This window comes from Meleagris gallopavo, chromosome 7, assembly GCF_000146605.3.
Source record: "Meleagris gallopavo isolate NT-WF06-2002-E0010 breed Aviagen turkey brand Nicholas breeding stock chromosome 7, Turkey_5.1, whole genome shotgun sequence".
NCBI classification, from domain to species: Eukaryota; Metazoa; Chordata; class Aves; order Galliformes; family Phasianidae; genus Meleagris; species Meleagris gallopavo.
In genome coordinates, this window is record NC_015017.2 from 3,712,518 (window position 1) to 3,725,944 (window position 13,427).

The window sequence follows — 13,427 nt, forward strand, 5'->3', positions numbered from 1 at the left end:
AAAAAAAAAGATGCTGAATTGCTGCTTATTTCCTCTGAGTGGGGATTCAGAGGAGCGAGAAGGGTTAGGAGCTTTCTCCTCCTGTGTAAAGGGAGCTGAGAACCCAGAAAGCGAGTGAATGTGGTTAAGTTTCAGAGTACTTAATTCATCAGGTATAAACAAGATTTACAGGTGAGTGAGCTGAAGGTTTGGAAGGAGAGCACACTAAAAGTGCCTGAAATAGCTGAAAGAATATCCCAATTCCTGTACACCTGAATTTATTTTTCTGAGACAGCATATAAAGACGAACCAAACTCTCTGCTGGAAGCCTAAAGGAGATTCCACATCCTAGAAGTCCCCGCAAGCATTTTAAAAAAATAAAATAAAACCTCTTGATGTGATTTTTGGTGGAAGTCCAATGCAATCATACGGCCCGTGGGCTGGAGTTAAAGGCTGGGGCTCCACACAAAACAACTTCCCCAACTTGAGCTAAAGCTGGTGATGCCTGAGGTGGAAATAGGGTTTTCTGTATTGGAAAGCTATTTTATGAAATAATTCTTGCTGAGCTTTAATGTAGCTACTGCACAAGTTGTTTTAGAAGTACCCAATGCCATCTGCCAGGTGCTTCTCACAAAGAAGCTCTGCAATGAATACCACAGAGGGAAAAACATCAATCTGAGCAATAGATACCCAACCATTGGCAGATCTGTGGAAGTTTCAGCAGTGCGGGTTTGCTTGTGGAGGTGGATTTCAATGGGACCATCAGTGCCAAACAGCCAGCAGACCTACATCTCCCTGCTGGGGTTGCCAGACCTGTCTGAATTTACACCAGGGCACTCAATCCCAGAAAGATTTTGTGTTGAGCGAGGTGCTGCCAAATGCAACTCACTTGTCTTCTGCTGAGCAGAAACTGGTGGGCAGCTCTAGGGCATACACGGTGTGAACTGACTGTCACTGGGGAAAAAGGCTGAGCTCCTGCCCCGGGTGCTGACAGTCCAGGTACTGTGGAAGAGCCAGAATTATCCCCAGTTCTGGCAGTCTCCATCAGCAGTTTGGTGTCTGGAAGAGCAGTCTTCTCCCACCCTCCCCAGTGGGTACTGTGCAAGCACAGGATCCGCCTTACAGCAGCGAGGGCTGCGTTTTTATTTCTTGACTTTTCTTGCTGTTCCTTTCCGGACCCGGAAAGTCCATCCCAGGTGTTTCTCTACCAGGGCAGCGAAGATGAGCGGAGAACAAACGCGGCACAGCAACGACACCTGGCGATGCACAGCGACTGCTGCATGCGCTGCCTAGGAGCTCGCCGTGGCCTCCCGTCGCACAAAGCACCTAGAGCAGCCACACACACGGGCACTGCCTTCGTTTGGCACCTCTCTGAGCCTTTATTTTTAGTTCAAGTCGCTGCTACAAAGCTCTGAGATCTTTTCTCTCCAGCACGTTTTGGGGAAACCTGTTCTTCACCCATGTGCAGACATAATCACACAAGTAATGTTTTGTTTTCTTTTTGTGAGTAGCATGTGCAAATATTCTGTTGTTTATGTGAGCCTCAGTGTAGCTTAAGACACATGTCTCCAGATGCAAAGCAGCATTTCATCCCAAACAAGGGCTGTAGTGTCCATCTCTTCCCACTTTTATAGGACCAAAGGGGAACTGTAAGCTAAAATCACAGCGTGGCTTGGGTTGGAAGGGGCCTCAAAGCTCATCCAAGTCCTGCTGCGGATAGGATTGCCAGCCACTAGCTCAGGCTGCCCATCCAGCCTGGCCTTGACCATCTCCAGGCACAGGGCATCCACAACCTCTCTGGGCAACCTATTCCAGCACCTTACTGCCCTCTAAGTGAAAATCTTCCCTCTGACATCTCATCTAAATCTTCCTCCCTTTAGTTTAAAGTCACTCCAGACTTGCCCTCTGGAGCTCAGGACCCAAGATTTCAGAGTGGATGTTGAGTTGGTGCTCATCACATCAGCCCACTCAAAGTGCCAGCCCGGCCCAAGAAGCAGAATGTTCTTCTGAAGCCCTTTAGCTTCAACTTAAGTTGAGCCATGACCATTTTTATACTGAACTCCTGCAAAATCAGCATGTCTGGAACCACAGCAGAGTGCTGGCAGCTGAGTTTCTCTTTGACTCTTTGTACTTCAGAGCAGAACTTGCAAGGCCAAGGTCATGCTCTGAAATGGATCAGAAATAAAGGAAGGGCTTTGCTGAGGCCCTGCTACATCAGCCTGCTGAGCTTAAGGTAATCATGAGCAGGCTGAGCGCCTGTCCAACCTTTGCACCTGCTTTACCTCTGTGCACCTACGGCATGTAGCAGAAGAAATCGCTGTTGAAAGTCAATGAGATCTTGTTCAGAACAGCCCCGGGTGCTTCTGAAAGTCTTGTCCTCTCTTGTGCTGTTCTAAAGACTTCCAAATTACAGTTAATTCATAGGGCTCAGGTGTTCTAGCAGAGCTCCCACCAGCGGGCCTCCCCCTGTGCAGACTTTGTTGGAAGGCTGTTGGGGCTCAGGCCTTTGGCTACCTGAGAGAGCAGGTCATTCCCAGCCTAGAGGGACCAGAATAGAAGATCATCCAGTACAAGAACAAGATGGGTTGAACTGTGATCACCCCCCAGGCCATGCTGATGGGCTGCAGTGCAACAACTGAGATCCAAAGGCCAGAGCTGCAACAGCTTTTCACGGGAAGAGTATTGATGTTTACTGGATGGCACTTGGGTCTAGCTGAGCAATCCCACTACTCTTGGGGCACCCCTGTGAGAAAAGCCTGAGCAGCAGGGGTTTTGCGTGGTTTGTGGTGCTGACTTATTTCTTTCATGTTGAAACTGAGGGCCCCATCAAACTCGGAGTGAAATCGATGCCAGCGAGGCCTGTAATTAGGCCACCTGCTTACTGAGACATCCTGCTATTATGAGGCTTTCCTCACTGGCTTCAATTCCTCTGTTACAGACTGTCAGTCCCTCCCACGTTTTGTACAAATGGTCAGGAAGAGGTATCTCTATAAATGAGGTGGGAACTTGCAAGGCTTTTCCTCTGACCCTTCATCCACTTTGGAGAAACTCCCAAAATTGGTGGCAGGTGGTGAAGCCAGCTACATGTTTTAGTCTGCTTCTCTCCTTCCAGCTTGATCTGGTTGGAAATAAAACCTGAGGGTTTGTTGACTTCAGGGAGGTTAAATAATCTTGCCCCATAGGTCAGACTGGTTAAAAACAAAAAGTCTCAAGGAAATAGTGGAGGTCTGGGGTTCAGTGTTGGTGAAAGACTGCATCAGAAATGAGACACAATTGCACCTGTCTGGCAGGGATGTTCAGTTGCCAGCAATCTGCAGTATTATGGCAGTATTTCTCAATTCTGTCTGAAATTTAGCAGAAAATCTCCCAAAAAACTTAGCCTGATTTATAAACTTTTTCAAAGGTGAAAGAGGAGAGCAATAGCTGCAGTGCCATCCCATGGCTTTCAAGAAGATGCTGCTTCCAGGAAAGCTGGCTTGGATCACATGTAACTCAAAGGTGAGCCTCATTATCTCCTTGCTCTTAATCCTTTCAGACAGAAAGCCCAGCTGCTAGTGACTCAGGAAACAGTGAGTCATAATGGAAATGGGTCTTACACTCAAAAGAGTTTGAGGCTGCGTCTTCACGATACCCACACTGGGGACTGTGGGGACTAAAATGTAATGACATGGGGTGTCATGCTTGTCAAGGAGATACGTATCTGGACACATTGGAAAAAACTTGTTGAGGCCCATGAGCTATTTTAAGGGTTTGGTATTGTTCGTCTTGTTGATAATTTGAATGTCAAGCTGCTTGACACCTTGTGGAATTTTTAATCTCTTAAAATAGATTTTAAGATACTACCTTTTCCACTGATTGGTACACAAAATGGTGCTGCATTAACATAATAAAATAATATTCTTCAGTTTGTGCAAAGGAGCTACAATATTTGGGCAATGCCTGGTGCTAAGTAAACAGAAGTTTTGTGTTCTCATGCAGCCTGGGAAGGCTGGAACTTGTTGTCTTGATGATCTCTCGAGATCCTTTCCAACCCCTACAGTTCTGTGATTTCAGCCAAATTCTATGCTTTCCCCAGGCCTTAGGAGTATGGCAGCAGTGCTCTGCACTGAGGGTCCCTAGGGATGAGCAGGCTCCTAGCGTGGATTCGCCCTTTCTTATCTTCCAATGAATTCAGATATGCACAAAAACAGAGAAAATTAAATTTCAATGAGTTTGCTGCTCATGGGACAGGCTTCTCACTTGAGTTGCTGAACTATGTAACTATACAAGAGGAGGAAGCCCGCTGGAAACCTCTTAGTGCTTATTGCCTCCTATAAAAGGATCTTGATGACCTCTCCTGTGAAAAAACTCTGACACCCCTGCCCTGCAGCAAACCTGTGATGCTCAGCAAATGGGGAGTCCTTAGGCTACTCAAGGGCCTTTTCTTTGCCTTCTGCACAGGTTGTGCTGGCTCACACGACTGATGGACACTGTACCTCCTCCCACCTCCTGCTTCCCCAGGACATTCCTTTGCTCAGATGCAAAGGCATTTCTGCATGCTTAAGATGTATCAAATGTCCAGACCCTCCTGTCTCCAACTACTTGCATGAGAGAAAGAAAACAGACCTTGGTGAGGTATGCTTATCTCATATTTGAGTGATATATAATGGAAGCGTCATCCCCTGGTGTAATGGGATCATGGAAAAACAATGAGGCATGAAATTATTTTCCTTCCTTCCCAGATAAATCCCTTGTTGTAAATTAAAGCTTTTACCCATTTAACTACAGGTGAATCATTGATGCCTGCATAAGTCTGCTGTTAATAAGGAGGGAGATTATCCAGGACAAACACTTGGATCTCTGGGGTCTCTCTTGCTAGTGATAACGTAATGTTCTTCACAAGTTATCTTAGCACCAAGATAATGGGGTACTGGGGAAATGAGTGTAATGTAAGCTGCTCTCAGCACTTGGATCCCAAAGGCTGGGGTGATATCCCCACGTTGTATTATCCAGTTCTCCATTGAAAAAGCACTTTGTATTAGAGTCAGATCAGCACACACATACAAGCAAACCTTGCAGCGGGTGGAAGGGATGGCTTTCATGAGGCTGTCAGGAGCATCCCCTCACTGGGTTCTGCCAGCAGCAGATTTAAGCAAGCCTGTGTGGTGAGCTTTGCATTCATTACCCTCCCAAACAAAATCTGAAATTATATGCATATTGTAGCCAAAGCAATCGAGTATAACTAAGCCAATAGGAAGATAGAGCTCATCCTATTTTTCACTTAATTGTCTTTCAAAATGAATTGGAAATACTATTTGTTTTAAACAGTAGATATCAATTCTTATTCAAAGGTCTTGAAAATTTGTGTGTGTTATTCTTGTACTTTGGAGATCAAGGGCACTGAAATCTCAGTCCTGTCCAGAGAAACTCCCTCCCTCTCTGCTGAGGCAAAATAAGCCAGAAAACAGAATCTACCCAAGGCAGATCTGATCAAGGTTTCTCAGCATCCTCAGCCACACACGGCTGCTTTCTTCTCATCGTTAGACATCTAATTCCTAATGCAAAATAAACCTCTCCTTCTACCACTTGCAAGCACCTCAAATAAGTAATTTCCTTTCTCTCAGTAGCAGTCATGTAAGGATTTCTATATGCCCTCCTCTTCTTCAAGTTGCATTTTCCACTTCTCATGGACTGTTTTCAGGATGCATGCTTGTGCCTATATTCTTCCATGACCCATGCCTTCTGCTGTCTTAAATTCATTGCAGTGCCAATCCATGACTGCTTTGCTTATTTCTGGTGGTATTGAAGCAGTAATAATCCTGCTGTATTTTTTTTTCTACCTGCTATCAAAGACAAATTATTTGAATTGTGCCCTGTTGTACGCACCAATCTACCTCTTTCACAGAAGCTGGAGTCAGCAAGAGAGGTTTTAGTGAAGCAGCGTTGTTCCTGTTACCTAAGGCATTTCTGCTTTGGATTAGGAGTAGAATTAGTTTTGTGGTTATCACTAAAAATGTAATGTTTCTGCTTAAGTTTGCAGAAAAATGTGATTAGTGCCCTCAAAACTCACGAGTGCCTCTAGCTCCTGGTGGTGGCTGGCAGAGGGTTTGGGTCCTGCTCCAGGACGGACTGCACTGGAAAGCCCACCCCATGGCCTTTGACTGCCTTCCGATCATTCTCTGCACCTCAGACTTAATTTGACCTAACTATAGCTCACTGGCAAATGACAACTCATAGTTAGACAATTTTCAAAGTCTAACTGCACCAGAGTTTTCTCAGTACTTTAGAATTTCTTAATTGTATTAGCCAAGGTGAGGATAATTGCTGCTTTCATATCCTTGAAACTTCTTATACAAAAGAGGCTTATGCAAGAATACGTTCATTCTCTCCAATAAATGATCTCTCTGTTATTAAGGAGTGTGCATTGCAGGACTGCTGGGAAGCATTCCACCGAACCATTATGTACTGGAACAAAACCTGAAACTCACAGATACAAGACTAAATTACAGTCTGGGGCAATCAGAACACACTTCTTTTTCCTGGAGGTCGCTCCTTCAGATGAACAAACCTCAAATCCATGGATAACCTGGTATTTTCACATTGAGGATCTTCTCTGCAGGACAAATCTCCTATTTATAGGTCACTGGTACTCCTGGCATTGCTCCTGGTCTCAGACACCAGTGTGGTTGTTGAGCAGGGACTTTTTTTCCCTCAGAATTGCATCAAGATCTTGAGCTGCATGTGAGGCTTCTAGACATCAGGTTATCATAGCTGTATGCTTGAAGGCTAAAGTCACTCCAGCAGAGCTAATCGGGCATAATATTCTTCCTTAAGCTCTAGGAAATAAACAGAAACATGTGCATGTGCAATAAAACGCCACATATCTCTTTGAGACTGTAACTATCACTACAAAATAAAATAAAATAGCCTAGACAATGTGTCTTCTAATAGCAGCCCAATAGACTGAATGTGGGAGGGAGGCATGCAGTGAGTCAGACAATCCAGAGTGAGTTCTATACCAATTGCTGATAAGGTAGACACATTTCACGGCCCATTCTGAGGAAAATATTACATTTCATGGTGCTTCACAGAGGAGGAGAAATCCTATTAAAATCATGAAAAATTATGCACACAAGGTATACATGGGTATTTAAAATGATCCATATTTTTGAATGCGGGATAACAAGTGAAATGAACATCTCTTAGGGATAACAGCAAGTGTCACAGGGGTTTTACACGGGGTCCTTGGTAAGAAGTAATCTTATTATTGTTACAGCACCAAGTTCTTTTGCACCATGTTAAATAATGCTCAACTATTTCTCTCAGTTGCTAGACAAACTTGAAGGATAAATATGGAGAATGGAGAACCTAATGGCAAATATTTGAGTGCTGCAAGCCTATCAGACAGGGGGCTGTTTCCCTACTTCAGAACTTTAAGTCAAGACGGACTATGCTATCATTCTGAGACATCTGAGCAATAATTTAGGAGTTTTTCCAGTTACCATGGATGGGTGAAGTACAGTTGCTGCTCTGAAAGTACTGCCTCCTATTTTATTACTTTGGCCCATGTAGTCAGGGATGAATGTTGGTGATGTGACCATAGAGGTTGAACCTTCCCACTAATATTCTGCTACATTTTGTTGGTGTGTGACAGATGGCAGCTTGTCCTGCACCTCACAACACTTTCAAGTCCAAACAGAAGCTGTTGCTTTCCTGTGATGTATAAGAAACCAATAATGTGCGATGAAAACTTAATGCCAACTGATTTGCTGAACTTCAACGAAAACCATCACTTCTTCATGGCAGGTAAGTACTGGGACTCAGATGTGAAATTCTGGCTGAGCACTAAGAGGTGAGTCATGCAAGCCTACAGAAATATCTTCTTGGAGGAAGGAAAACACGATGTGGAAGGACAAAGAGAAGCTTTCTAACAAGAAATGGAACTTTCTGGGGTGGTGCCAAGGTGTTGGGAGAAGGTGGCTCTTCCCCGGTGTGTTGCAGTACCGGAGGAGCTCCCTAAATGGCCATGGCAGGAGAATACACACAGTGAGGGTCCCAAGTCCATACACAAGCGCTTACAACACGTCTGTCTTGCAAAGCAATGAAAGAATGTAAGTGTGCAAGGCTTGGTGTGATGTAGCAAAATGCTGGTGTTCTGCCTTTTGGTATGGGAGCTTTACCATCAGTGTTTAATAGGAACTGCTATTGGGAACTGCTTTTGGACTCAGGACATGTGATGTTTGTTCTCATTTAATGTATTTTAAATGGTTTGTATAAAATGAAAGGGGTAACTGTGAAAGAGACTGCAAACTTCCTTTTTAAAAACTTGTTCCCATTTTCCAACTGAGTGTAAAGAGATTTGTGGCACAGTTTGAGGCCCAGCATGTGTCCGGGAGGAAAGGACAAGCTCTGAACAATGGTCATATTTGCTGACAACAGCTGATTCATAGCAATTCACAAGATTTATGGAAGACCACCTTCGGACTGCATGGTTCTGGCAAACAGAATGAATGAGTTAATTTTCCTGGGACTGAGACCCCTCAATTTTCTCTGGCACTTCCCTAGAGGCCTTGCACAAATGTTTCAGGGCAGCTACCTGATGGAGAGGCACTCGTGGCTCCAAGCTGGGGCAGCTGATCGCTACTTATGTGGTTTAAATTGCTTGCACCTTTAGCAGAAAAGGACAGCCTGATGGGGATCTGGCATCCCCAGCAACTCTAAAGGCACAGCTGTGAAAGAGATGATATCTCCTCAACTCTTACAAGGCTGCTCTTATATCATGGGAATTTGGATTTCTCTTCTGTTTCTAGTCAGCCTGAAAGGCTGATGGGAAATGGCATGCTCTGGTGCTGCTGTTTGAGGGGATGGACCTATGTCTACCCCTACAGATACATCCTGGTGGGGCATCTAAAGGGGCTGGGAACACAGAGATGAGAGCACCTTGAGTGCCTGTTTGTAATGCTATGATTTGTGATGCCTTGCAATGCTTTCTGGAAGTGTTTAGATAACATAATGGGCCCCTTATGGCATCTGAGGAGACAAGGTCTGACATTCCTTAGTCAGTGTTGTGATGAGGAAAGTGTTTGTATTTAATTAAGACTGCTCCATAGTAATGGCTATGAGGCTGTAGAAAGCTGAGCAGGGATGAGAACAATATTGCCCAAGTCCAGTAATGCAGAAAGAAATTATTAGTTTAACGGGGTGTGAAATTATCCATTTTGTTTTCTTCAAAATTAACTGTAGTTCACTATGTAGCCTGCTGTGGCTGACAAAACCACATCAGAGGGTTGCCCATGCAAGAAATCAGAAAACATTTCCTTGCAAGAATCTGAGGTGTAGCTCTAGCTCTACACTTCAGGAAAGTTGATAGCAGATTGGTGACAGTGCAATGCTATGTAAGAAGTCAATTTTAGTTCTTAGGAAGGAAAGCTAGGTGACTGAATTTCTGACTGTTTAGGGCACAGAGAAATGGGAATGGGACAACATTTCGGCAAATACTGACCAGACTTCTGTGTCTGCATCCTTGTTCTGTCCCATACAAACTGTTGAAAATTTGTCCAAACACAATTACTTCAAAGAAAAATTGTCTGTCAGAAAGTCTTAAAATGTAGCTGATGAAATGAATTTTTGAAGTTCTGATACTGAATGAGTTATAAAACACTGATCTGGTTTCTCCAGCTCACCCAACCCAATCAACAGTGAAATCTCAGGCTCATGCAGTCAATTTGCAACAGAACACAAAGTCAACGTGTATTCAGACAAAGAATTCTCAGCATAATTCCACACCCAGATCATACATGGGAAAAAGATATGTATACAGGAAATTCATGAATTAAACTGGAAAGGGGAGAAAAAAGCTTACTTTGGTGAGCTGGCAACTTAACTTGGTTGTGCTTTGGAGTATGCATTCCTGGAGTTTACACGTATTTCCATTGCCAGCCCTAGGAATGCAGTATAGGATGCAATCAACTGATAGCAGTCAGTGCTGCAAAGCCCCCCTTTGAGCTCCAGCACAAAACAGGTCTCCCTGGGCTCTGTAATTACTGTCTGCATATTATGCAATTGCCTAAAAGTGCCATACCGTAGGTGAAATGAGCAACAGCCAAGCAAGCATACTTGGCTCTAGTTCTAGAGTAAGCTACGGTGCATGGTGGTTGCCAGAGTAAGGAGAAAGGAATTGCTTAATGCATGAAGAGTAGCTTTTCAGAGTGACATCTATGCATGTATTTGCAAGAAAACTTTGTATTTGCAGGTGCTTGATAGTGAAAGGAAAAGTGTATCACAGTTCAATGAAGGCAGCAGTGTACATGTATCCTTCCAGGAGGTGTGGATGTAAGTATGAAAATATGATCCCCAGAATGAGGGTTTGAAACTGGGGAACTGAAACTCTTCAAGAGCTGATGCAAATGAGACAGTTTTCTTCAGGCTTCTTCTCCTCTGCTGGAGACTTCATGTGAGATCCCTTGTCCCAGGGTCCCAAATAACTCAAAACAAGTGAAGGCACTGAAAACACCACAGCAGGTAAGTGCAAACAAATCAGAGGGCCATCTGATTATCAGCCTTTTTGAGCTATTTTCAGAACACTGGTTTTTAGTTTGGCCTTATGTGTTGTCCCATCGCCATCCCATTTTAAGCCCTCATCAGTCTCTCCTGACTCAGCTTCCTCTACCCCTGTGGTCTTGTCTGTGGTCTTAGTAGGGTTTCTTCAGTGGGAATATATAATGACATGAGAATGTACTGCTTTACTATTGTGTGGAACAAAAACTGGTTGCTCAGTGTTAATTTGCTATGGCTATGTGGAAAGTGGGCCTTATCTGAAAAAGTGAAATAGAGACACTGTTGAACATGATAAAAAGAGGGAGAGCCTTATGAGTTAAAATATAAACATAAACACTTGCAAAAGTGCAGAAATTACAGCTGTTAATGGCCAGGTATAAAATGATTGAAGAACCCTTTGCTTAACCAGCCCATTGAGTATTGCAGTAATTGTTCTCTAATTGAAATCAATGACAAAATCATCACTGATTTCCCAGGGACTGGACATGAACACAAACACTTTCTATTTGCTGCAACTAAATCTTAAGCACCTCTCAAAAAGGAGGAGATTGGAATCCTGGGGATGATCTATGTGCATTTTTACACCAGAACAGTCGGAATTGCACAGAGCAATGCTGATTTCTACCTCCTGCCCTGTACAGAGACCTTGATAACTTGTGTTTCTTCTGTGCTTTAGTGGTCTCTAGACTGGGAGATGTTTCTATGGACTATATTATTACATCTATACTACTATGGACTATCTTATTACAGTGGTGGGATGGCTGAGGGCTCTCAAGCAATTTGATCTCATCCAAGCTAGCCTGCATTGCCTGCAAAACTAAATGTGCGCAACTGATGGCTCATTCATAAGATTTCAGAGGCTTGAGTGCTTTGTTTTAAAAAAATCTGACGTGGTCACAGCTTTCTTTCAGTTGTGCTTTGTTCGGATTTTGTGTTTCTGATGTCAGTGGGAGTTGTGGGTGCAGCAATCCAGACCAAGGTGCTGACAAGCGTTCCCAACACGGTGTGAAAATAAACTCCCTGTGGATTGTTGAAGTCCTGCAGCATCTGTCTTCTGGCCCTTTTTTCTCTCTCGGTGAGCTGACTTGACTTTTTAAAGAGAATGGATTTCACCAAAGCAAATTGATATTTTGTCCTGCGATATAAAGCTGATTTATGGTGGATCACTTGATTTATTGCTTCCAGACAACAAACAAGTCAAAATGTCAGTTTGTATTTTCATTCCTTCAAACCTGAACCACTGTGGACCCTTTGAGCTGCTGTTAAAGCCACAGGGCAAAAGCCATCCAGGTGCAATCCACAGCCCTCAGTGTGAGAGCAGGAGGTCGGGCTCCCAGCACACCAATACCAAATGCTTCTGGGGGTGCTCCTCTATGGAGAGACATCTTTGTTGTGTCCAAAGCTTCTGAAATCAAAAGCTCTCCAAAAAGCCCTCTGCTAAGTGTCAGTGACAGATGCCCATCCTCCCCAGCGCGTGCAGGGATAGAATGTAGCACAGTGATTGGGTTGGCTGGGACTTGCACATACTGCACTGATTCAATGCCTGGATTCATGACGCTGGAGGAACACTAATGAGTTTCCAGTGTTTGAGATGGGATGGATCATTAGATGGTCACTGATTTTATTCTCTAGGAAGTAGAGCAGAAAATTGGATTTTTATTTTTATTTTCTTTTTGCCAGGCTTTGTCTAAAGATAAGCCATAAATGTAGCATTGATCTTGGTCGTATCATTACCATCTACCTCTGAAGTGCAAAGGTCCTTGATGTGTTCTTCTAGAGGGCAGCTTAGCCTTAGATTCAATTTCAAATATGAGTCTATCCCTATCCTCTCAGTAAAGTTTCTCAGTTTTCTGTACTTGCTTGGAGTCTGTACGACCTGTGCAGCTCTTTGTTTATGAGTAGTGACATAACAAAATTAGCACTGATCTTTCTGCAGCAAAGGTATTTCCTTGCCTTTCCCCTGAGGCCCACGTGCTGCCACTGAATACTGGTGCCACGTGCTTGACATTGCATATTGAGCCTAATGCACCAGCATGGCAATTTGCTTCAGAATTCACTTCAGAGATCTTAAGAAAATGAAAATTTTGATTTCAGGAGGATGTGACTTCAACTAGAATGAGGCAACCATATACAAGATGACCTTGGTGGGAGATGTGCTGGTGTATTAGTTAGTACTGTGAGGAGTCCTTAGCTTTAGAGTGAATGGTGTGAGTTTGGTGATGCTGGAATATTTTTCTTTGTGTTGAGACAGGAGCAAAAAAGCTTATAAATGGTCAGTCTTCCTCCCTTCCTTTCCCAGTTTGAAACTGGCATGCACAGGCAGACTCTGTGTGCACAAGGAGAAGATATAGGGCTGTATTTTAAACCAAGTGCTCATTTGGTAGTGAGATAAAGATGGGCTGCCTTGTATTTGGGTCAAAATGTTGATCAGTTGACTTTTTTTTGAGCAATCTTTTAGTTTTTCTTTTGAACCTTCTATTTTTATCTGACTTCGAAAACAGTTTAGGACCTTAACAAAATTCCTTCAGGCAAAATTGTGGAACTTTATTTTTGCTACTGAAAATATATATCCACTTGGTTTAGCCAACTTAAAACTTTAACATAATGCCCATTCTCTTTTAGTTAATATTTTGTTATTTACATTAAAAGTTATTGGGTAGATCTGTTAAGCAGTTTTTAGCAAATGTGTGCAGTTATTTAAATCTAGCTGGTGCTGGAAGGTACTGCCTGAGGTGGAAGTAACATACATTTGGTGTCGTGCCTGATTTTTTTTTGTTTTTTTTGTTTTTTTGTTTTTTTTTGTTTTTTTGTTGTTGTTTTTTTTTTGTTTTTTTTTGTTTTTTTTTGTTTTTTGACTGTTTCTTTTCTTTAAACTCTTTCCATGCAAATGAAAGTGCAGGAGGAGAGGAATT

At 43.2% G+C, this 13,427-nt stretch overlaps 1 long non-coding RNA gene across 1 annotated transcript; it reads left to right on the forward strand.

Annotated features, from left to right (window-relative positions):
* The first annotated feature begins 2,460 nt into the window (after nt 1–2,460).
* LOC109368449 lies at nt 2,461–12,239 on the forward strand. The gene is made up of 6 exons (XR_004160251.1): nt 2,461–3,477; nt 4,420–4,593; nt 7,613–7,764; nt 10,211–10,290; nt 10,384–10,479; nt 11,463–12,239. It is a non-coding gene; the product is annotated as an uncharacterized LOC109368449 (long non-coding RNA).
* Nucleotides 12,240–13,427: the final 1,188 nt, after the last annotated feature.